General features: G+C 41.6%; 1 protein-coding gene and 1 pseudogene across 2 annotated transcripts in view; one reads left to right on the forward strand and one right to left on the reverse strand.

Moving 5' to 3' along the window:
- The window catches only part of LOC144693001 (EF-hand calcium-binding domain-containing protein 6), a 119,932-nt gene extending 108,272 nt beyond the window's left edge, over positions 1–11,660 (reverse strand). Inside the window, exon 1 of the mRNA XM_078562255.1 lies at positions 11,577–11,660. The gene's annotated coding sequence lies outside the window, so the exon portion shown is untranslated. The remainder of the gene's footprint in view (positions 1–11,576) is intronic.
- LOC144693029 (cytochrome c oxidase subunit 7C, mitochondrial pseudogene) overlaps positions 1–24,215 on the forward strand; it is a 93,109-nt pseudogene that overhangs the window by 707 nt on the left and 68,187 nt on the right. The gene's annotated exons all lie outside the window — the stretch shown is intronic.

A 24,215-nucleotide genomic window follows, 5' to 3' on the forward strand; every position in this document is an offset into this window, starting at 1 on the left:
TGGAACTTCCTTCCTAACAGCACTGTGGGTGTACCTACACCACATGGACTGCAGCGGTTCAAGAAGGCAGCTCCCCACCATCTTCTCAAGGGCAACTAGGGATGGGCAATAAATGCTGGCCCAGCCAGCGAAGCCCACATCCCATGAATGAATTTTTAAAAATTGGTAAATTATTACAGTGGATTAAGAGCTCGCTACATTGTTTATGATTAGTGATGAGTGTGGATCTCCTTTGAGGCCTGTTACCAATAGTATCTCACATGGATCAATGTTCTTTTTCACTATCTTCATTCATGACCTTAAAGTGTGTGTTGTGGGAAATGGTCCACAAGCTTGAGGATCTGTTTGAGTGTTAGGACTGTAGATGAGAATAAACTATTCCATGCAGGTTTTGATGTGATAGGCCTGTGTTTAGCAAGTATCATTTAATTTAGATAAATGTAGTGTTGTGCAAATGAACAGGACAATGGCAAATATGCTTCTGCTCTACAGGTCTTACCACAAAGTTCATGACCACTGCTAAGAAGTGATAGCCAATGCAAATAGAATATTAAGTTGCATTGCCAAGATGCACACCATTGCCCTTAATTATGGCTCAATTGTGGATGATAGTGAGGCTTTGCAAAAGGATCAGAGAAGAGCCAAAAGAATGATACCCACATAAAATAAACAGATAGACTTAAGAGACTGAGTCTACTTAGAATATTTGAAATACATCGACCCATAGTGAAGTTTAACACTGACAACTCATTGATTTTAAAATTCATTTTCAGGATGTGGACATCACTGGAAAGGCTGGCACTTATTGCTTATCCCTAGTTGCCCTGAGTAGTCATCTTCTTCAACTACTGCAGTTTTTTCTTGATACAACTGAATGGCTTCCTAGGCCGTTTAAGAGAGCAGTTAAGAGTCAATCACACCGGTAGGGACTGGAATCACATATAGGCCAGATTGGTTAAGGATAGCAGATGATGTTCCCTAAAGGACATCGCAACAAGCCTCATTAATGCTTTTACCGATAGCAGCTTTATTTTGTTTCCATAGTTTTCAAACTGAATTCAAATTCTCAGGCTCCCAAGGTGGAATTTCAAATCACAATAAATGAATTATTAGTCAAGACCTTTGAATTACAAGACTTAACTACTATCCCACCATACCCACTCCAGGGAGATCTGCCATAGGCAACAAAAATAATGAAGGGACTAGACTGTAGACATGTTGATAGATTATGAAATTAGATTGGTTAGTTGTGTAAGGGGGATGTCAGGAGGCTCTTCTCTTTTGAGAGCATAGTAAACTTTTGGAACAAGCTACAGGCACTTACAGGTTCACTTCAGAATCTTCAAAATAGACCTAGACCAGTTCCTCACAGGGTCAGAAATCACTGTACATAAAAGGTATGTGGGATAATACGTAATTTAAATTGTGATTAATGTGGGATTTTGAGCTAGTAATAATCACCTAAGGGGGATAGGCAATGGAGAGAAGTTTTTCAGAGTTTTGTCTCCCCAATAATGTCTGTATTTAGTGACACCACCTGACATAATTAACAACATTCATGGTTGCACTGCCAGGCAGTGGGAGGACAATAATCACCCTAAACTTTGCCGGGAATGTGTAACTTGATGCAGTCATCACTACAGTGTGGGATTGTACAAAGGCCCATTGATGGGACCCTTCAATTAAAATTGTGTCAGATGTTAAACATAGCCCCAGTTCTTGCCAATGCTTTGAGAGAGATGGTGAGAAACCCCTGTATGCAAAGTCAAAATGAAATAAAGTCTGCATGTATGTCTAATGTGCAATTTGAAGCAGTCAGACTGTAGACTGACTATCATATTTAAGCTCTCTGCTGAAGTTCTCAATATGGCTAAATGCAGAACTCAACAATGTATAGTGCTTCAACACAGGAAAGCACTAACATTTGGGCCTGGCTGGAGCGAGATCACACATATGGGCATCATCCCATTTGCAGAGGTGTCAATATTCACTCTACTTAAATCTGTTTGCCTCTCTGAGGAGATCACTTGAACTATGGTGAGTGGTGGACAGTGTTGTCAGTGTTCAACTATGTTTAGGCCACCATGACTGTGTGAGATAGACTCCATTGAGCAGCTGGACTTTTCCTGTCTTCTATCTTTCATTTTCTTTGCACATTTGTTATATTAATGAGAACTTCTCTTTAAAAAAATCTCAGTTTAATCCTGTAGAGTTTCTCAATAGACAAGGAGTAAAATTCACAGCATTGATGTTGCTGAAAAGAGGCTTTTTTTTAATCGTTCATAGAATGTGGGTATCGCTGGCTAGGCCAGCATTTATTGCCCATCCCTAATTGCCCTTGTTCAGAGGGCATTTTAAGAGTCAACCACATTACCGTGGGTCTGGAGTCACGTGTAGGCCTACCAGATAAGGATAGCAGATTTCCTTCCATAAAGGCCATTAGTGAACCAGATGGCAAGCTTTTCATCTTGCACTCATCAGGACACTCGCAAGAATACCAATATAAAGGGTAAAAAACAATTTATACTGTATGTGAAGAGAGTGCTGATTGGTTGGCAAGTGGCGTTGCCATGGAGAATGCACCACTGATGGTGACTAACAGTAACTGCCAAGCATTGTTTGAAATTTAAACCAGGCGGCTTGGCCCTGACTGGTTAAGGCATTGCCCTGAGGAATGAGTCAATGAATGGCTGTCTCCCATTTTGTTGAACTGAAACAGGTGCAGTGTATGTACATGTTCTTTCTCTCTGAAAAGAACAGAGCCCTGTGTATTAATATGTGTAGCTTTCAGTACACACAAATGAGCCACACTGCGAGCCCAACTGACAATCTTAAATTGGTCGTTAGTGTAATTCTTAGCACATTGAGGATTATTTAGCAAATGTTGTCCAATCACGGAATCACATCTAATGTTGGACACTGTGTTTTGGGTTTTGCAAGCACAGCTGGTTGGGTACGGTCTGTACCCTGCCCATTGTGGACAGTGTCTGGGACATGCTGTTTGATACGATCCACCAGTCTTCACCAATCAGGGTCACGCTGCCTGGTTTAAATTTCAAACAATGCTTGGCAGTTAATTGTCAGTCACCATCAATGGTGGATTCTCCATGCCAACGCCACTTGCCAACCAATCAGCATTCTCTTCACAAACAGTTTCCAGTATCCTTTGCAGTATCCAGTGACTTCAGCCATCTCTTGATATCACGCGGAGTGAATTGAATTGGTTGAAGACTGGCATCTGTGATGCTGGGGTCCTCCAGAGGTGTTTGAGATGGATCATCTACTCGGTACTGCTGGCTGATGATTGTTGCGAATGCTTCAGCTTTATCTTTTGCACTGATGTGCTGGGCTGTCTCATCTTTGGGAATGGGGACATTTGTGGAGCCTCCTTCTCTAGTGAGTTGTTTATTTGTCTACTACCATTGACGACTAGATCTGGCAGGACTACAGAGCTTAGATCTGATCCATTGGTTGTGGAATCATTTAGCTCTGTCCATTGCTTGCTGCTTGTGCTGTTTGGCACGCAAATAGTCCTGTGTTGTAGCTTCACCAAGTTGACATCTCATTTTTAGGTATGCCTGGTGCTGCTCTTGGCATGCCCTCTTGCACTCTTCATTGAACCAGGGTTGATCCCCTGGCTTGGTGGAGGTTTTTCTAGCCATGAGGTTACAGATTGTGGGTGAGTACAGTTCTGCTGCTGCTGATGGCCCACAGCGTCTCATGGATGCCCAGTCTTGAGTTGCTGGAACTGTTCGAAATCTATCCCATTTGGCACGATGGAAGATATCCTTAATGTGAAGATGGGACTTTGCCTCCACAAGGACTGTGCATTGGTCACTCCTATTGATACTATCATTGGCAGATACACCTGCGGCAGGCAGGTTGGTGAGGATGAGGTCAAATATGTTTTCCCTCTTGTTGGTTCCCTCACTACCTGCCACGGAGCAATAGGTCAGAATCATCTTAAAAATTTATCTTTAATTCTGTAAAGTTTACATGCTTTTTTGGATAATGCTACATTTTAGATTAGATGGTACAATAATTGCAGATACACAGAGTATATTAAAAAATTTTAATACATTTATTTACATTTTCATAGCATGTGTTTTGAGGCAGAGACAGAGTTTGCCTTACAGGGGCTCACGCAATGATTCTGTTCAGATTTTAGACAATGATACTGGACAATACTACTAAACGCCACTCACTTAATCTGGTGTTAAATGCACAAGATTCATAGTTGCACTGCCATGTGTCTACAGCCTAGTCCCTTCATTATTTTAATTATCTATATCAGATCTCCCTGGAGTGGGTATGGTGCGATAGTGTTTAAGTCTAATAACCCAGCGGTCTTGACTAATAATTCATATGTTGTGATTTCAAATTCCACCTTGGGAATCTGAGAATTTGAATAACCATAAAAAAGTATGTTTTCAATAGGTAATATAGAAATACCTGCCAAAATTATAAGGAATCAGCTATTACCATTGCATAGATGTCCTTTCAATGAATCTAGTGCAAAATCCTCTATAAGAAAAGTGGAAAAATCCCCTCCAGGACATTTGCTAATCTGAAGAACTGTGCACAGAGTTGATTTATAACCAGCAAAATGCACAATTAGAGCCCTCTTCATGCAAATCCATGGCCAGGATTTTACGGCCCTGCCATGGCGTGTCGGCCCCCAGTGGATGCGGTGAGCCATTTAAATCTCCGTTCAGTTTGACGGGACCATAATTTCCCACTGGGTGGGAGGGGCTGTAAAATCCTGGCCTGTCATTCTAACTCTCGACTTCGTCCTTTAATTTCCTTCCTGAGTACTCTGTTAGAGCCAACATGACTTTGTAAAAGGTAGGTCATGTCTAACAAACCTACTTGAATTTTTTGAGGTTAAAAGTTGCATTAGATAGGGTAGATGTCTCTGGATGCGGTGTATATGAACATCTAGAAAGCCTTTGATAAGGTTCCTCATAAGATACAGTTATCTAAAATCAAAACTCACAGAAAGGAAATCATTAACCTGGTTAGGAGTTTGATTAGATAGCAGAAGACAGAGTTTCAGAATAATGGGTAAGTACTTGAATAGGAAGGAGGTGACTACTGATATCCCACAAGGACCTATGCTGGAGTCTCAACTATTCACTATACTTATTCATGAGTTAGAGAACATAATGGAAAACAATTATCCAAGATTGCTGCTGACACAAAGATTAGTGATATATTAAGTCGAATAAACCAGAGTGTACAATTAAAAGAAATATTGATAGATTATGTGAGTGGGCAAAATTGTGGCAAGTGCATGTAAGTGTGAGGTCATCCATCATAAAAGGGCAGATTTAAGTATTATTTAAGCGATGAAAAGGTAGGAACAGTGAAAGGCCATAGAGATTTATTGATCCATTTACACAGACCATTAAATTTCACTAATGTCCTTTAGGGAAGGAAATCTGCCAACCTTACCTGGTCTGGCCTACATATGACTCCAGACTCACAGCAATATGGTTGACTCTTAAATGCCCTCTAAACAAGGGCAATTAGGGATCGGCAATAAATGCTGGCCTAGCCAGCGAAGCCCCACATCCCATGAACAAATGAATAAAGAGGTAGTAACCATGTATTAAAAAGTAATCAAAATGTATAATGGAATTTTAGCCTTTTTAACTAGAAGGCTAGAATATAATGGGAAGGAGGATTTTCTACAGCAATACAAAGCCCTGGTTAGACCACATCTGGAGTACTCTGTGTAGTTCTGGACATCACACTTTGGAAAGGATATATTAGCCAAATTGGAGGGAGTGTGATGCAAATTCATCAGAGTGTTACCAGGACGCCAAAGGTTAGATTATGAGGAAAGATTACATATACTATATATGCAGGGAGAGAATGTTTCTCCTTGTCGGGGAGTCTGGACCTAGGGGACATGGTTCAAAAATTAGGGGTCCCCATTTAAGACTAAGATGAGGAGAATTTTCTCTCAGAGGGTAGTTAGGCTGCGGAATTCTCTTCCCCAGAGAGCAGGGGAGGCTGGATCAGTGAATATATTCAAGGTTGAGTTAGATGGATTTTTGATCAACAAAGGGGTCAAGGGTTATGGGGAGGCGGACAGGAAAGTGGAGTTGAGACCACAATCAGATCAGCCATGATCTTACCGAAAAGTAGAGCAGGCTTGAGGGGCCAAATGGCCTACTCCTGCTCTTAATTCTTGTGCTCTTGTGTTCAGGGCAATGTATTCTTACTTGGGAATTCCCATCTTAGAGTGTTCTTGGATTGAGGTCAGTGCCAAAAGGCATCAGAGTACAAGAATTGCCATAAATTACATCTATATATTGTCTAATCTGACTTCTAAATAAGTCTTGTCTCCTCACCTAAATTGGCATAATGGTAATCCATTTAACTGGAGAGCAAAGGCTTTTTTCTTCATTTTATCATGGTTCTGTTTCCTATGCAAGCACCATGATTTAAGGAATGTAATACCTTAACTCCCTAAGTCACAATATATTGACTAGATTTTGTCGTGCTCATGAACTATTTCAAGAATACTCTGTTCCTGCAAAGGATTTGCTATCAAGATTTCTAGAACAAACTCTCCTTTGATAAAAGGATGAACAGATCAAGCATATAACGTCTACCGGTTCCCCCATTCCTTCATTGTAACTAGCATCTTGGGCTCAAATTCTTAGTTATCCATTGAATTCCTATTTCATCCTTACCCTCTTTCTGTTGCAATTATTTCTTATTAGAAATATCTTCACATTCTTAACCTTCCAAATATATCTGTTCATGAATCAGAAGTAGCCAGCTGTCCAGAATTGATTTTAATTTATACTCTTCATTAGTATTATTGTCGTTACATTTGTTAATAACTACATAACAGTAAGAATTGCATTTCAAAGTAATTAGTCATAGGTGGCGCACTGAGATATTTCTAAGAGATGTAATGAAGAACATTCTGTATTTCTTTCATTCTTTATTTCTGCCTGTCTCTCCTTCTTCCTTGCATAAGCCTGGTCATTCTCTGGTTCACTCCCCATGGCAATGCCTTGACCAATCAGAGTTGAACTGTCTGGTTTGAATTTGAACAAAAGCTTGGCAGCTAACTGTTCCCTGCTGCATTCTCCATGGCAACGCCTCTACCAATCAGAATCCACTTGCCAATCAATCAACACTCTCTTCTCATGCAGTATAAATTGTTGTTCCCTTTACTGTTGTTAATCTTTTGATCTGTCCTGATGAGTACAAAAGGAAAAGTTTCAACAGCATGTCTCTTTTTCAGCAATACTCAAGCTCTGTACTGCTAAATGACTACATGGTTATTAAAAAAAAGAAAATGGATTATCTAGTATATATTATAATTAACAGTCCGATGGTTCAGGTAATGAACAAGTGCTTAAACTTCAGGCTCATGGCTGATATTTGAACTCCTGTTGAATTATATTTTATGCAGAGGTGGCAGTTATCTTTTATTTAGTTACAGAAAATACTGAAGATGTTTGCATTTCAATACTTAGTAATAAAATTTGGAAAGGAACTCTAACATTGTCTTTGCAAGTACACAGACCAATAACAAAGTAACTGCACCCTTTCATTTTGTACTGCTCACAGTAGATCTGTATGGAAACAGTGATACTGATTTATTGCTTCTGCGGTCTCATGCCAATATTTCTTTGCTTGATTAATTGAGCTTATCCTAACCTTTAATACACTGTGCTCCTGCAGAAGCAGTTTCGCGACGCACTATTGCCTCATTACTATAGCTGCTGCATGATGTCTGAAACCATGGTTTTTACCTGATACAAAACAACCTTTTAACATTAGAGATAAAAACAAAAAACTACTGCGGATGCTGGAAATCCAAAACAAAAACAGAATTACCTGGAAAAACTCAGCAGGTCTGGCAGCATCGGCGGAGAAGAAAAGAGTTGACGTTTCGAGTCCTCATGACCCTTCAACAGAACTGAGTAATATTAGGAGAGGGGTGAAATATAAGCTGGTTTAAGGTGGGGGGGTGGGAGGAGAGAAGTTGGGGCGGGGGGGGTGGTGGTTGTAGGGACAAGAAAACAGTGATAGGAGCAGATAATCAAAAGATGTCACATTCAAAGGAACAAAGAGGTGTTGAAGGTTGTGATATTATCTAAACGAATGTGCTAATTAAGAATGGATGGCAGGACACTCAAGGTACAGCTCTAGTGGGGGTGGGGTGGAAAGACTGACCGGGCATTAAAGGTATAGATTTTAAAATAATGGAAATAGGTGGGAAAAGAAAAATCTATATAAATTATTGGAAAAAACAAAAGGGAGGGGGAAGAAACGGAAAGGGGGTGGGGATGGAGGAGGGAGTTCAAGGTCTAAAGTTGTTGAATTCAATATTCAGTCCGGAAGGCTGTAAAATGCCTAGTCGGAAGATGAGGTGCTGTTCCTTCAGTTTGCGTTGGGCTTCACTGGAACAATGCAGCAAGCCAAGGACAGACATGTGGGCAAGAGAGCAGGGTGGAGTGTTAAAATGGCAAGCTACAGGGAGGTTTGGGTCTTCCTTGCGGACAGACCGCAGGTGTTCTGCAAAGCGGTCGCCCAGTTTACGTTTGATCTCTCCAATGTAGAGGAGACCGCATTGGGAGCAACGAATGCAGTAGACTAAGTTAGGGGAAATGCAAATGAAATGCTGTTTCACTTGAAAGGAGTGTTTGGGCCCTTGGACGGTGAGGAGAGAGGAAGTGAAGGGGCAGGTGTTGCATCTTTTGCGTGGGCATCGGGAGGTGCCATAGGTGGGGGTTGAGGAGTAGGGGGTGATGGAGGAGTGGACCAGGGTGTCCCGGAGGGAACGATCCCTATGGAATGCCGCCAGGGGGGTGAAGGGAAAATGTGTTTGGTGGTGGCATCATGCTGGAGTTGGCGGAAATGGCGGAGGATGATCCTTTGAATGCAGAGGCTGGTGGGGTGATGTGAGGACAAGGGGGACCCTATCATGTTTCTGGGAGGGAGGAGAAGGCGTGAGGGCGGATGCCTTTTAACATTGTAATTCTGCCAACAATACAAACAAATCATTTTTATTGATGTGTTCTGACATTTATGTAAACATTGAGCCCCATAAACTGCTTCTTTTGCTAAATTATAGCACAAAAGGGTAAATTAGAATATAAAGTATCTTGATAAAATAGTTACGAGCTGCACAGATTTGCTTAATAAACTGCACTTCAAAAACCCTATATCACTTCTACCATATGTCTTTCCAGTTTCCTGGAGATGTGTAAACTTTGGATTGGACTGAATGATGAGCAAACAGTGGTGTACTGTATCTAAGTACCTACACTGAAATGCAATGCCATCAGGAAACTACAACTGAAAGTGAAGGTAATGGTGTGTGCTTCAGTGTTAAGTAGCTGTATTTATTTAAAGCAATTGATTGTTCAACTATTTGGAGAAATCTCTTGCTGTTTTGTAGTACTTTGCAAATGGTCCATTTGAGTTTTCCCTATTATGTGACTGAATCATGTTGGCATGTGATCAATAAGCCCCTAATTTCCAATCTGATGTACATACACTTGATGTGGGAATTTATGCAGTAGACTGAAGCTCAGGTTAGGCTAGAAATGGACTAATTCTGACTTTGGAGTTTTCATGTGAGAAAAGAATGTTGGATTCAGTGGCTTCTGAATTTGCTTCTGAATCCAACCTTGCAGCTCTTTGTTTGGAAATTACCCATTTAGTCTATAGTTGATTGTCAGAGCTGACTTGTAGGAGACAATATCAACACATGTACGACCCATTCCCTTTCCCCCAATTTCTAGCTCTCCCCACCCCTCCCATTCCATGAAGTGCTTCTTTCTTCCCCTTACGTTGATCGCGACGATAAGGTTGTCTTAAAAATGTGAATGTAACAATAGGGAACATTTGAACAAACCTCTGGGCAAGAAAAGTATCTTTGGTATGTTTTGATAGGCATTGAGATTTGAAAATGATGAACACATGCCCATTTGTTGGCCATTGAAACCTGGTCTTTGAACTGGTTCTGACCTCAAGGACCTGTAGGAACTTATTCCCAATTTGGATACAAAGCACATTTGGGGTATTTAGTAACCCAATGGAACACTGGATTTGACAAAATGAGGGTGCAAACTCAACATATTTTTCTCATATCAGATATTTGTGTAGACTAAATGCATTCGGGCCGGCGAAAAGATCAGGAATGTGAAAATTCCTGAGAATATATACCCGGCACCCACCTGCATGACCCACCATTTGTGACCTCTCATTGAGAGGGGTCTTCTGAAACCTTAAATAAGGTTTCAGAAGACCCCTCTCAATGAGAGGAGAGTCCTCCTGAAGAGACAATATCCAAAATTCTACTGTGCCCCATGAAATGAGCACTCCATGCAGCTGAAGGTTTCTGAACTGCAAGACTAAGACTTTGCTCTCAGCTGCATTTTAAAAATCCGCCCAACCAAGCTAGCCCTTAAAAAAACGGGTTTCCCATCTGATGGCAATCTGACCTTGATGGCGTATTATTGCCTTCCGCCCGTATTATTTCAGTCAGAGTGGTTGATAATTGCCTCAATAGACATTCAAATTGATACTTGAATAACGTGGGTGGATTCCCAACTTTTTGACCTGCCCGTGCATGGTATTATCTAAAACCAGCATGATGACATTAGGTAAGGTGCCGAATGTCATCAAGTCACACAATATGCTCCACAATGTAGGAAATGCTCCTGAACATGGAACATAAAATTCCACCTAATGATTTCGTTGGTGGTGGGGGCGAGCGGGGGATTGTATTTTCTCTACAGCTTCTTAAATTTTTAGGAGTATTTGTGGCAATTGTTCCGCTGCTGCCTTCTTTCTCTACAATTTCCCAAAGGGAATCTTCCTGTATGTATGTTTTGTGGAGGAAGAAATACCCACCAATAACTTGGACACAAATACACACACCTTGCTTTGGGCAACAAATTAGTACATGAAAAATGACAATTCCCAGAGGAGCCTGTGACAGAAACACACTGGTACAGATATGATATATAAAGGTCTGACTAAACCTAATGCTGTGTGATTCTTCAAAAATATCCCAATCACGATGTAATATTTTAATTGTGCTTTCTGAATCAACAGCCACATAACCTAGTTGGCCACACTGTCAAGATACTACCAACCACATTTCTAGGTATTGACACGCATGTTTACAGGTACTGACCACCACATCTACTGGTTCTGATACATCTTGTCCATAGATGCTGATATACCACATCTGTGAGTATTTAAAAACATGCTCATAGGCACAGACATACCCATCTGGCAACAACCAAAGAGAACTTCCTACTTGGTTGTAGACCAGCAGAAAACCAAATGCAGAGTTGCCTCATCTGTTCCAAGGAAATCACCGTAAGGGTAGGATAGCTTGTGATAGTGACAGTCTGCTGTGGCCTCAAAACTGACTCCACCTCCTTCCAAAAATGCTGCAGTGTTGACCTAGAGAAAGGCTGCCAAGGAGTGATAGCCAGTCCCTCTCTTTGTAACAACTCAGGCTGTACCACCTCCACTTCAGCAACAATCAAATAGGGATTCGGATGCTGAGCCACTTTGTCACTCACCTGCAGACTCTATTTCATGCTTCCTTGTTGGGCTTCCTTTCACTTCATGTTTGCTTGTCTCTTCTATCCCCTCTGCTCCTTAAATCTTTGCAAAGGCTGTGAACAGACTGAAATGCCTTTTGAGCTGACCCAAAGGCTCTAAGAATTCCATTCCACATCTGCTGCACCAACCCCTGCTATATTCTGCTACTGTACATTCTTTTAAGTTCCTGCATCCCATTAAACTTCATCTCAATTACAATTTTCCAATCTTGCCCTTAAGCTACCTCCTTGTAGACATCCAAAGCTGCACCTGGAACTAAGATTTTATTCAGTTCTTAACCATTCCGCATTGAATTTTACCATTACCTGAAAATCTACCTTGATTAGCTTAGGAGTGGAGGAGAAAATTGGAGGGAACATTATGCATAATATATGACCTGTACAATAACATACAACATATACAGTAACATATAACCTATAAATAATATGTCTGGTATGAACTCCACTTTTGTCAGTACTGGAAATGGTTGATTTCTGATTCACTTTAACGTGTTTTTAAAAAAGGGGAAACCAATATCTACTTTTATGCAAAATCTTTGCCTGCATGTCACATTCCAGACATCATGCTTTTTATAAAACAGCACAAGTCATAGCTGAACAATCTTAACCAAAATGTACTCAAAAATAAGGAAAGAAACAAATTAATTTCAGCGGCTTTCTGACTTTAAGCTAACCTGGACAGGTTGTCAATGACAAGATAACAAAGAGACAAGCCAAGCTGCTACCAAACTACAGCAATTTCCAACAATAGCCTATCATTGATCTCAGGGCCTGTTTGGATTTTTACTCAAACTGTGACCTTAAACGAGGCAGTAGAAGTTTAAATATTACAGCTATATGCCACGATATGGGAAATCAGCCTGTGGGTACAATTATACTCAAATATATTGGTGTCAATTTTGCACTTTTGCGGATTTGGGGCAGAGATCCATTATGAAGGGACTTCCATCACAAAATATGCCCTGGCTCCCGGACAATCATCCAGCCTCAAGGTTAGGAATATATTGCAGACAGTCTCCCCGGCCTCTGCCAGGGAGCCTGGTTGGTGTGTGGACAGAGATATCTGCAACATCGAGATGTCAGCATCTTCTGAACTACTGGTGAAACGTTGAAAAAAGTTTCGAACTGTTTTAAATTTCACCACCTCCCCTCTCCCCACCACAATGATCCTCCCAACCCCCACCCCCACCAGCCCCCAGCCTGTGCCATTGACCACTCTCCAAACAGTTGGTATTAGAGTTCTGTTTGTTAAAAAAATGAAGCCCCCCCCACCGCCTTTGCCACCATAGCAACATTGGGTGTCAGATTCTAACAGGCATCCCAGGTATCCAGCTTTGCTATTGCACAAATAATGGGAAATACATTGTCAGATCTTATTCTCTCAGTTCCATTTATTGACAATGCATCTGCATGTATTGAAACCTATAAGGATTTTAACTATCAAAGCAAAGTTTAGGTTCTCCAAAATAAAAGAAAATAAACCTGTAACAAATTCTCAAGTCTACATTAGATATTTTCTGGCATTCAGCTTCTTTGAATACCTTTGAAAGTGAATTTCGTTCCCTATCCTCTATGTTCTGGAGGGCACCATTACTGCCTAATATCTAGTTAAACAATAGCATAACTGAGTGAAAGTAACAGTTAAGAGACCTGATTATATGTACAAGATACTGTGATCTTGCATGCATTATTTTATTTGTTCTCCTATCATTTTAAGGTGTTAGGAAAAATAGATAGTTTGAGTAAGTTATATTTGTATTTGTGGGTGTTAGGAATGAGTTTTACCTTTAAAGTTTAAGTTTAATATGTATTTCTGTATCTGTCTGTTAAGAAAGGTCAAATTGAGTTTTAGTTTCACTTTAAAAGGTGCCTGCATTTCTAATGAGAGTTTTACGACTCTAAGCTAAGTTAAACAAACAAGATTTTTTTAAAAACCTGGGCTGTTGCCTAGCAACAGGGGCCCAGAGAGGCAGGTCCCTTCCACAGAATCACACAGATGAAACTAGAAACCGCAGTTTGATTTGGAAGCTATTTGAGTAAAGTCAGTTGAAAGTACCTGCCAGAGTACCTGGAGCAAAAGGGGACAGATAGCCAGCCCCAAGCCAAAGAAAAGGCCCCAAAATCCAGGGGAATGGAGACAGTCCCAAGCAGACCTTCTGGTCAAAGGGAAGTTCAGGAATCTGGAAAAGGTCCTGTTAAGTGAAGTTAAGAGTGAGGGGCAGAGAGAAAGGCTCCAAGCTTCAACTTTAAAGAGGAAAAAGCTGCAGAAAGCAGATTTAAAGTGAGAACAGCCTGCAAGAGACAAGAAGGTCCAAAGAGATGGCTGAAGGTCTGTAGCTCTTTGCTGTGGGCATGTGAAGCAGTGGTGTACTGTTGGCAGCTGAGTCGGTGAGAGAGTGCGTGGAAGAAAGCTTGAATGCATGTGGTGACCCGGGGAGAGGAACATCAGAAGAAGAGTTCGAAACCCTGGAGGTGAACCCTTGCAGAGGGCGTCAGAGAGAAAGCATCAATTTGGGAGAAGATTCCAAGGCGAGTCCTTGGAGAGTGGAGATTGGAGACCCTCGTGTGAAAGATGGAATTCAGTGAGGCTGGTTGGCTCACAATGTAACAAGTGTCTGGGGGGAGTTAAGGAGAGATCCACAGCATCTGTCTGGGGTGGCATTTGCCACTTGGTTTCAGAGTGTGGTGTGTCTGATCACAGGTTGCCAATTGGTTTACCTGGACGGTGTACTTACTGAGAACATTAAGATAGCTTTTGTAACTTGTGTTATCCTTACAAATCTGTTTATATCTGTAAATGTATAGTTGTGGATAAAGGAGTATTATAATATAGTTCATCTTTTCTTGTTTAATAAATGTTTCATGCTTTTGTTATAAGTTCATTAGCTGACTTCGGTGACTCTGTTCAGTAGCCCCTCTCTATGTATCTGAACAAACAAATAAAAGTTAGGATCTACTGAGCTGGGTTCCACCCTGGTATCAGGCTTGTCCAGGGGTAATCTCAGCTGTGATCATAACAAAGGGATGATTGAAAAGCACTCTAGTGAGACAAAATCAACAAAAGCAGATTATTTTACATGCAACATATTATTCAATTTTTTTTTAGATATTTGGAATCGCTATAATGCATTCCAAACATGGACAGCCAATTTGCACACATAAAGGCCCCAAAAATTTCAAAGAGATGAATAACCAACTATTCTGTTTGGTGTTGTTGAGATGAATAATACATTTACAACAGTAACCAATAGCTTTGGTTCCAAAGAAACACCCACTACAAAATCGAAAGCTGTGACAATAGATAATCCCCTTCAAAGTTCCAAAGAAGCAAAAAGCTAAAAATACTGAGAGAACACAACAGGTCTGGAGTGAACAAACAACTTGACAAAAAAGATCTGGGTGACAGCCTTTCGTCAGAACAGATGTTTTCAGCAATCGCAACTTTTTGCTTCATGTTTGAAATATGACCTTGCCTTTCTGGTACATCAGCTTTGTGGCACTGCCTGTGAAGAATTGCATAGAATCTACAACACAGAAACAGGCCGCCTGTGCGCGTTCCTTCTCATAGGTTTTCTGGTGCAATTCCACTTTTAGCCTTTTAGGTATTCTGCTGTGTATTACGGAGCACTACTTGCTTGAAATTTTAATTGCCACTGGTACTATTTGGCTGCCCCTGCAAGACTTGATTGATGAAGGACACATGTCAGTAAGAGCTTCCCTCCTAATCCAATACTTCACTGTGCCCTTGGTACAACAGGTAAATTTCCTGGGGTGGATTGTTATGTGGATCATAAACCTCCTGTGACCTCTCTACTCTCAGGTTACCCTCCACTCATGTTACGTTAATACACAGGCACAGTAGTGGGTGCTATACCCATTCTGTGATGTTTTAAACTCCTGTGTCTTATTCATTTTTATAACAGCTGTGTTGAAACTTTGAAGCAGAAGAACCAACAAATAAAAGTTAGATGAATGGTCAGCTAATTTGTTTTTGGAGGTATTGCTTGAGGGTGAAATGTTCAACAAGATCCCTTCTTCAACTAGCAGTATGGGATCTTTCATGTCCACCTAAACCTCCCTGGTACTCAGAGACAGGAAACGTTCTGTTCAACATTTTTTTATATAACAGGTTCTGGTGTGATATTTAAAAAAAGCATTCAAATATATAGAAAACACAGCGCAAAACTCAGTAAGGAGAAATAAGAAAGATTCCTAAAAAGTTTACTTCAATACAGCAGAAATACTTCCAGCTGCGCCTCAAGTTTTGGGTGTAAATTTATGCCCATTCAGAACTGGTATAAATGCAGGAAACTTTTGAGTGGGACGGAGCTATGGTATTGAGCTGAGAACAGTAACTTGGGAGTGGCACGAATGATGGAAATTTGCACCAAGGGATTTTGGTGTAGAATCAACCTAAGTCACTTGTGTGCAAATTTCTGTGGTAAGTTTCAGTGCAACACTACTCTTACCCTGTTGACAGGAAAATCCTGGGCCAGTGTCTGAAAGATGTCCCAATGAAGAGATTTTAACCTTTTTATTCCATGCTTGAGCCTATTCCAAGCTAATCTCATTTTTCAGTTATGGTTATATATTTACCATATGTGGAAAAGATAAAACGAAGCAACGAATGCAAAAACTAGGGCCAGTCACTGTTCTTATATTGTTGAATTAATTTACTCTGCAATCCAACACTGCCAAGAAGATGGAAAAGAAAGGGATATGCTGCAATTTGGATTTGTCTTGATGGTGTCTGATCAGTCAATGTAGATAGTCTTGAAGTGTCAAACTTTACTTCATCATAAATATGCTTTATTGCGCTATTAAGAGAAGTGGAAGATCTTGACTTTTTTCTTTAGTCTTGGGATATGGGTGTCACTGGCAAGGCCAGCATTTGTTGCCCATCCCTAATTGCCCTTGAGAAGGTGGTGGTGAGCTTCCTCTTGAAACACTGGAGTCCATGTGGTGTAGGGACACCCACAGTGCTGTTTGTAAGGAGGTTCCAGGATTTGATCCAGTGACAGTGAAGGATTGGTAATATGGTTACAAGTCAGGGTGGTGTATGGCTTGCAGGGGAACTTTCAGATCCCCTTGTATCTGTTGCCCTTGTCCTTCGAGGTGGTAGAGGTTGCGGATTTGGATGGCGCTGTTGAAGGAGCCTAAGTGAGTTGCTGCAGCGTATCTTGTACATGGTACACACTGTGCAGTGGTGGTAGAGGGGATGAATGTTTAAGGTGGCGGGTGAGGTGTTGATCAAGCAGGCTGCTTTGTGGTGTCGAGCTTCTTGAGTGTTGTTTGTTATGATCCCCACAGAGACCAATAACTTTTAAAAAGATATTTGAATTTCCAAAGACTGGAAGGATCACAGGATAAAATTTCAAGCTGTAATAAACAACTAAATGCTCCATTGTCACTATGCAGTAGGCAATTTATACTCTAAACTACAGAAAATATCCCTCATTTAACCTTTAAAATGACTGAAAATCCCCCTCCAATTTTATACTTTCCTCTGTCCCCTAAATGGACACTTCATTCTCCAGGAACCAGTTCAAAGCTGTTCTCAGCTGCCAATGGCTTGCTTCCTTTTCCCTTTTCCAGAAGAATAACTTCTCATCCCTGAACTGACTTTCATGGTGAAGGTTCCTTCCTTGAAGCCAAAGCTAGGTGAATCTTCCAGCTGATTTAAATCCTCATGAACTTTGTCACTTCAATCAGAACACGAGCTCCCACCCATATTCTACATGGTGACCAATAGAGACTGGCTGCCTCTATCTTGCTGCTCTCTCTCAGATTCTTGCAGGTTGATCATGTCTGCAAGGTTCAGGGATCTCTTCAGAAAGCCTGCCATCCAATCCTGGAATGTCTTCCTATGGATTTCTACCTTCCCAAAGCCCATCTCGATGGCATTGTGAATCACATGGGTTTGTATCCAGATAGAAATGCTATCCTTTAGACCCCAAAACCCATTCTGTCTTGAAATTAAATAGACTATTTAAAGTGCAACTATTTACAAAACGTGACATTCCTAACACGTCCATATGAAACTTGGAGACTAACTCTTATCAGAGATGCTGTAGTCATTGTTTACAGATGTGAACATATTACGCCTTCTTCCCAGTAAATCAATATGGCCTTCACTGTAACTATTAATAACCAGGCCACCCAGGCTTTTTGTCTGGCAGAATTCAGAACAAGTTACATGACCCCCTTCACTAATCCATTTTACTTCAAACTTATACAGAGTCCCAAAACATAACATAAGAACATAAGAACTAGGAGCAGGAGTAGGCAGTTCACCTCCTTGAGCCTGCCCCGCAATTCATTACGATCATGGCTGATCTAATTTCGGCCTCAATTCCAATTTCCTGCCCTCTCCCCGTAACCTTTCACCCCGTTACTATTTAAAAATCTGTCTATCTCCTCCTTAAATTTATCCAGCGCCCCGGCATCCACTGCACTTTGAGGTAATGAATTCCACAGATTCACGACCCTTTGAGAAAAGTAATTCCTCCTCATCTCTGATTTAAATCTACCCCTAAGCCTAAAACTATGGCCTCTCATTCTAGAATGCCCCACAAGGGGAAACATCCGCTTCACGTCTACTTTGTCTATCCTTTAGCATCTTATATACCTCAATTAGATCTTCTCTCATCCTTCTAAACTCTAGCGAGTATAGGCCTAAACTGCTCAATCTCTCCTCATAAGACAAGCCCCACATCTCTGGAATCAATCTAGTGAACCTCCACTGAACTGCCTCCAATGCAGCTACATCCTTCCTCAAATAAGGGGACCAAAACTGTGCACAGTACTCCAGGTGCGGTCTCACCAATGCCTTGTACAGTTGCAACAACACTTCCCTATTTTTATACTCTATTCCTTTAGCAATAAATGCCAAAATTCCATTTGCCTTCCTTATTACCTGCTGTACCTGCATACTAGCTTTCAGCAATTCATGCAGGAGGACACCTAGACCCCTCTGCACTGAAGCATTCTGAAGTTTCTCTCCAGTTAAATAATAAGTCACCTTTTTATTCTTCTGACCAAAGTGGATAACCTCACACTTATCCACATTAAACTACATCTGCCTTATAAAAACTTATAAACTCTGTGTTTATAACATGTTAGAGCTACATTCATCCAGGCAATTGGAGAGTATTCCGTCACACTCCTGACTTCAGCTCCTTGAGCCTGCCCCGCAATTCATTACGATCATGGCTGATCTAATTTCGGCCTCAACTCCAATTTTTTGTTTAGTTTTAGGCTTAGGGGTAAATTTAAATCAGAGATGAGGAGGAATTACTTTTCTCAAAGGGTCGTGGACAGACTGTGAGGTGACAGAGGTGAATTACCCGCTGCAGAAATCCCAGCCTCTGACCTGCTGTTGTAGCCATAGTGTTTATATGGCGGGTCCAGTTTACTTTCTGATCAATGGTAACTCCCAGGATGTTGATAATGGGAGATTCGACAATGGTAATACCATTGAATGTCAAGGGGAGATGTCCACGCTCTCTTTTGTTGAAGATGGTCAATGCCTGGCACTTGTGTGGCACATTTGTTGCTTGCCATTTATCAACCCAAGCTTGAGTGTTGTCCAGATTGTTCTGCATCTGGACATAGACTGTCTCAGTATCTGAGGAGTCGCTAATTGTGCTGAACCTGTGCAATCATAAGTGAACACACCCACTCCTGACCTTATGATGGAGAGAAGGTAATTGATGAAGCAGCTGAAGATGGCTGGGCTTAGGACACTAGCCTGAGGCACTCCTGCAGTGATGTCCTGGAGCTGAGATGATTGGCCTTCAACAACAACAACCATATTCCTTTGTGCTAGGTATGACTCCAACCAGTAGAGAGTTTTCTCCCTGATTCCTGTTGACTTCAATTTTGCTAGGGATCTTTGATGCCAGACTCGGTCAAATGCTACTTTGATGTCAAGGGCAGTAACTCTGACCTCACCTCTTGAGTTCAGCTCTTTTCTCATTGCCTGGATTAAGGTTGTAATGAGGTCAAAGTCGAATGGCCCTGAGGGAATCAAATTGAGCATCAGTGAGCAGGTCATTGCTGTCTAAGTGCCACTTGATAGCACTGTCAACGACACCTTCTATTACAATGCTGATGAGCGAGAGTAGACTGATGAAACAGTAATAGGCCAAATTGGATTACAGTATTTTGGTGCCCTTTCTTAATTCATAGAAGGAACTCCAAACCTCCCCAGTTATCAAGCCCAAATGTAATACTCGGTAATGAATTGCCTACTGCTGGTATTGCTAATGTGCATTTGTCACCTACCTGGGCACATCAATAAGGTCAGCCCATTTCTTCATTACACAATCCACAAAAATTTGTGAATTAGACCTTTCTCAAATTTTGCTGTGGCATTACTTTCCAGTTTTACACCTTCCACTGCTGTGTAACAACATCTCTGTTGGTTAACTGGCCAGTTAGCTCTGAGGAATATGAAAGCAGCATTATTACAGGTGCATTATGTTCGACTATTTTCTTTCCTGTCAGCTATTGGGATATCCAAAATTTGCTGAGGCAACATCGCTCTCAACAATTTTAACTGGTAAACATTAATCTGAGTATAAAAACAAAAAGCTAAAAGCTACTGCGGATGCTGGAAATCCAAAACAAAAACAGAATTACCTGGAAAAACTCAGCAGGTCTGGCAGCATCGGCGGAGAAGAAATCAGTTAACGTTTCGAGCCTTCATGGCCCTTCGGCAGAACTGGAGCATAGTTAGAAGAAGGGAGAAATATAAATTGGTTTAAGGTGGGTGGGGGGGGGGGGGGGGAGAGAGACACATTGAGGGTGTGGTGTGGTGATTGTGGAGATGACCCCTGGTCCACTCCTCCATCACCCCCTACTCCTCAACCCCCACTTATGGCACCTCCCCATGCCCACGCAGAAGATGCAACACCTGCCCCTTCACTTCCTCTCTCCTCACCGTCCAAGGGCCCAAACACTCCTTTCAAGTGAAGCAGCATTTCACTTGCATTTCCCCTAACTTAGTCTACTGTATTCGTTGCTCCCAATGCGGTCTCCTCTACATTGGAGAGACCAAACGCAAACTGGGCGACCGTTTTGCGGAACACCTGCGGTCTGTCCGCAAGAAAGACCCAAACCTCCCTGTCGCTTGCCATTTTAACACTCCACCCTGTTCTCTTGCCAACATGTCTGTCCTTGGCTTGCTGCATTGTTCCAGTGAAGCCCAACGCAAACTGGAGGAACAGCACCTCATCTTCCGACTAGGCACTTTACAGCCCTCCGGGCTGAATATTGAATTCAACAACTTTAGATCTTAAACTCCCCCTCCCCCCATCCCCACCCCGTTTCTTTCCCCCCCCCCCCCGCTTTTTTTTCAATAATTTATATAGATTCTTCTTTCCCCACCTATTTCCATTATTTTTAAATCTAAAACTAAAACCTTTAGTCTTTCCACCCCACCCCCACTAGAGCTGTACTTTGAATATCCTGTCTTCCATTCTTAATTAGCACTTTTCTCAGACAAATACCACCACCTTCAACACCTCTTTGACCCTTTTGTCTGTGACATCTTTTGATTATCTCCTCATCTCCACAATCACCACACCACACCCTCAATGTGTCTCTCCCCCCCCCCCCCCCCCACCAACCTTAAACCAATTTATATTTCTCCCTTCTTCTAACTATGCTCCAGTTCTGCCGAAGGGCCATGAAGGCTCGAAACGTTAACTGATTTCTTCTCCGCCGATGCTGCCAGACCTGCTGAGTTTTTCCAGGTAATTCTGTTTTTGTATTAATCTGAGTATGACTACATAAACATATGGAAATCACTAGCACATGGCTCACTATGTTAAATGTTTATAATTGTGTAGAGCTTTAAGAAAATGTTGTTTTGTGTTCTAGGTCAATGCTTTGTGGAGTTTTACTTCCAATAAGCCATGCTTGGCCAACTCCCCAGAGCAGCAAGAGGTGCATCTGACTGTCTGGATTTCTTGGGAACTGTTACAATGGATCAGATGAGAAACTTCACAAAACTGTTCGTGGTCCAAATGGCCGTTTAGGAGATGCTGGCATCAAGAAGATGTTTGTAGATGTTGGTTGAATAACTGTTCCTCCCTGAGCTTCTCCAATTCTTGCCGTCCCCTTGTTGGAGCTTCAGTCATGGCTTTCTTTGTGCCCTTTAGTTCCTGCTTTTCAGGCAGTGTCAATTCACTTTCAATGTCATTGACAGCTATTTTATGGTCAGAAGTTCTGGGTTCAAATCCCACTTTAGGACTTGATGACCATGGAAGGTATGTTTATACCTTAGCCAAACAGGTTGATTATCAGCCTGTAAATCCTTCCAAAACACTTGATGGCAGGCAGTAAGACTGGGAGAGTTTCCTGGTCAGGCATACCGCAAATGGTAATGGCAAACGACTGCAGCACTTTGCCAAGCATAATTATGGACCAAGCCATTGGAAGTCTGTGGTAACTGGAGGAGGAAGGAGGAGGATTTGATGGTCATTTTTCTTTTGGAGTACTCTTGCTGTGTGAAATCAGACTTTCTGAAAGCATTGCTGGCACAACAGGCGAAGTTCCACGTTTTGGATATTTTATGATGTGCATTATCTTTTTTGGAATCATAATCTGAAACAGTTTTTTTTACCATGTGCAGACTAGTAGCCGATGTGGTAGATATTCTTACATGCACATGGCGGGTGACCATTTTCTGTATTTCCTGCCACTGAAGTTAACTTGTCCAAATGTGTTTCTGTAAGTATTATGGATTTTTTCCCCCTTGTATCAAAGGAAACCTGTGCAGCAAGTTCACAGCATCCTTTCACCCTCACGCGAGCACTACACCTCCCTGGATATCTGAGTTGCTTCACGGTTTAAAAATAAGGGGTCGCTCATTTAAGACAGAGATGGGGAGACATTTTTTCTCTTAGAGGGTCGTGAATCTTTGGAACTCTCTCGAAGGGCGGTGAAAGCAGAGTCTTTGAATATTTTTAAGGTAGATAGATTCTTGATTAACAAGAGGGTGTACGGTTATTTGGGTAAGCAGGTTACAATCAGATCAGGCATGATCTTAATGAATGGGGAACAGGCTTAAGGGGCCGATGGCCTACTCCTGTTCCCAATTCGTATGTACTTACGTTTCACGTTAATCACGAGTGGGTGCCATTGTTTGGTTACCATATGTGTGCGGTTTGATGACTCCCATGACAGTTTTTTCATCCATATGACGTAGTGTTGTGCATTCAATCTCCACAGAGATTGTCTTACTGCAGCTCAAAACATTCAAACCCGTCTTATTCTGGCATTCCCAGCATGTCAGTCAGGTTCCAGTGCTGTGTATCTCTTGCTCATCACCTCTTTAACCAAGTCCAAGTTTACACATCGCAGGACAATGTATCTACTAGAACAAAAACAGAAAATGCTGGAAAAACTCAGCAGGTCTAGCAGCATCTGTGGAGAGAGAAACAGAGTTAACGTTTCGAGTCCTTACTAGAGGAGAGTCCGTTTTTCTTTCTCCACAGATGCTGCTAGACCTGCTGAGTTTTCTGTTTTTGTTTCAGGTTCCCAGCATCCGCAGTATTTTGCTTTTATCTCAGGGTATCGACTCGCTTTGGTTTCACATTTTAACGTCAATCTTTATTTCCCTTCTCTTAAGTGAGGGTTCTTTGGTGTTTGTTTTACTCTAGCCTGGCCAAATGCAGGTCCACGCGTTTCCAATTGGCTGTGGAAATCGTTACTCCGCCCTATAAATATCACAGTTACCGCCACCCGTTGTAAATAAGCCTCACGGACCCATATACAGAAATATATGGCCAGGCCTTGCGGGAATGGGCCAAGTTAGGGGGCCAAATACAGTCTGAGCATTCTCCACATACCGTTCAGGGTTTGCAGGACATGTCCAAAGTCAAGCGCAACAACCAAAAGTGACAATCCAACGATTTTCCGAAGATCATTGTAGTTAAACGGTATCCACACATCGAGGTTCAAACGTCGGGTTGGCTGAATTGAGCTTCGCTGGCGCCTTTTCCCCAGGCATTTCTTTCCAATGCCAATAACTGAAGACTCGCACTAATTCATATCTCCCTGTGTTACACATTGTGCCGTGTTATTGAACTTCCACCAGCTACAGCATTTATACCCAGTGAACTTATCATTACACCGGAGCCCAGCTACACTCTGCTGCTTTTTTTTTAAAAAAAAAAGAAATGGACAAAAAGTGCAGTTTAATCTCAGAGATCAAAAGCTCTAATGTCATGCAAAAAAAAATTAAAACATTAAAAATAGTTAAGGCGACTATTTCGTCGAAGCGGACACCGCTTTATTAAAGTTATTTCGCTTTGTAACCTTTAACTTGTATTTATTTTTGAATATTTGGTTAACTGTTAACTAAATTGTTAATCAAAAACAGAACTTCGAAAAACGGTTACTGATTATTAAATATTTGACCAAATTAAACAGCCAAGCGGCGTTTGCGGCCACAGGGTCACGACATTGTGACTATTTAAACTTGTTCCTGATCAAAGGTGTCCTTTAAATGTCCCCAGTGTACTCCGCTATCCTTTTTTTTTGACAATCACGACGCCTCTTCTGAACTGTGACACAGGAAATTTATGG

The sequence above is a fragment of the Cetorhinus maximus genome, chromosome 2, assembly GCF_964194155.1.
Source record: "Cetorhinus maximus chromosome 2, sCetMax3.hap1.1, whole genome shotgun sequence".
Classification (NCBI taxonomy): domain Eukaryota; kingdom Metazoa; phylum Chordata; class Chondrichthyes; order Lamniformes; family Cetorhinidae; genus Cetorhinus; species Cetorhinus maximus.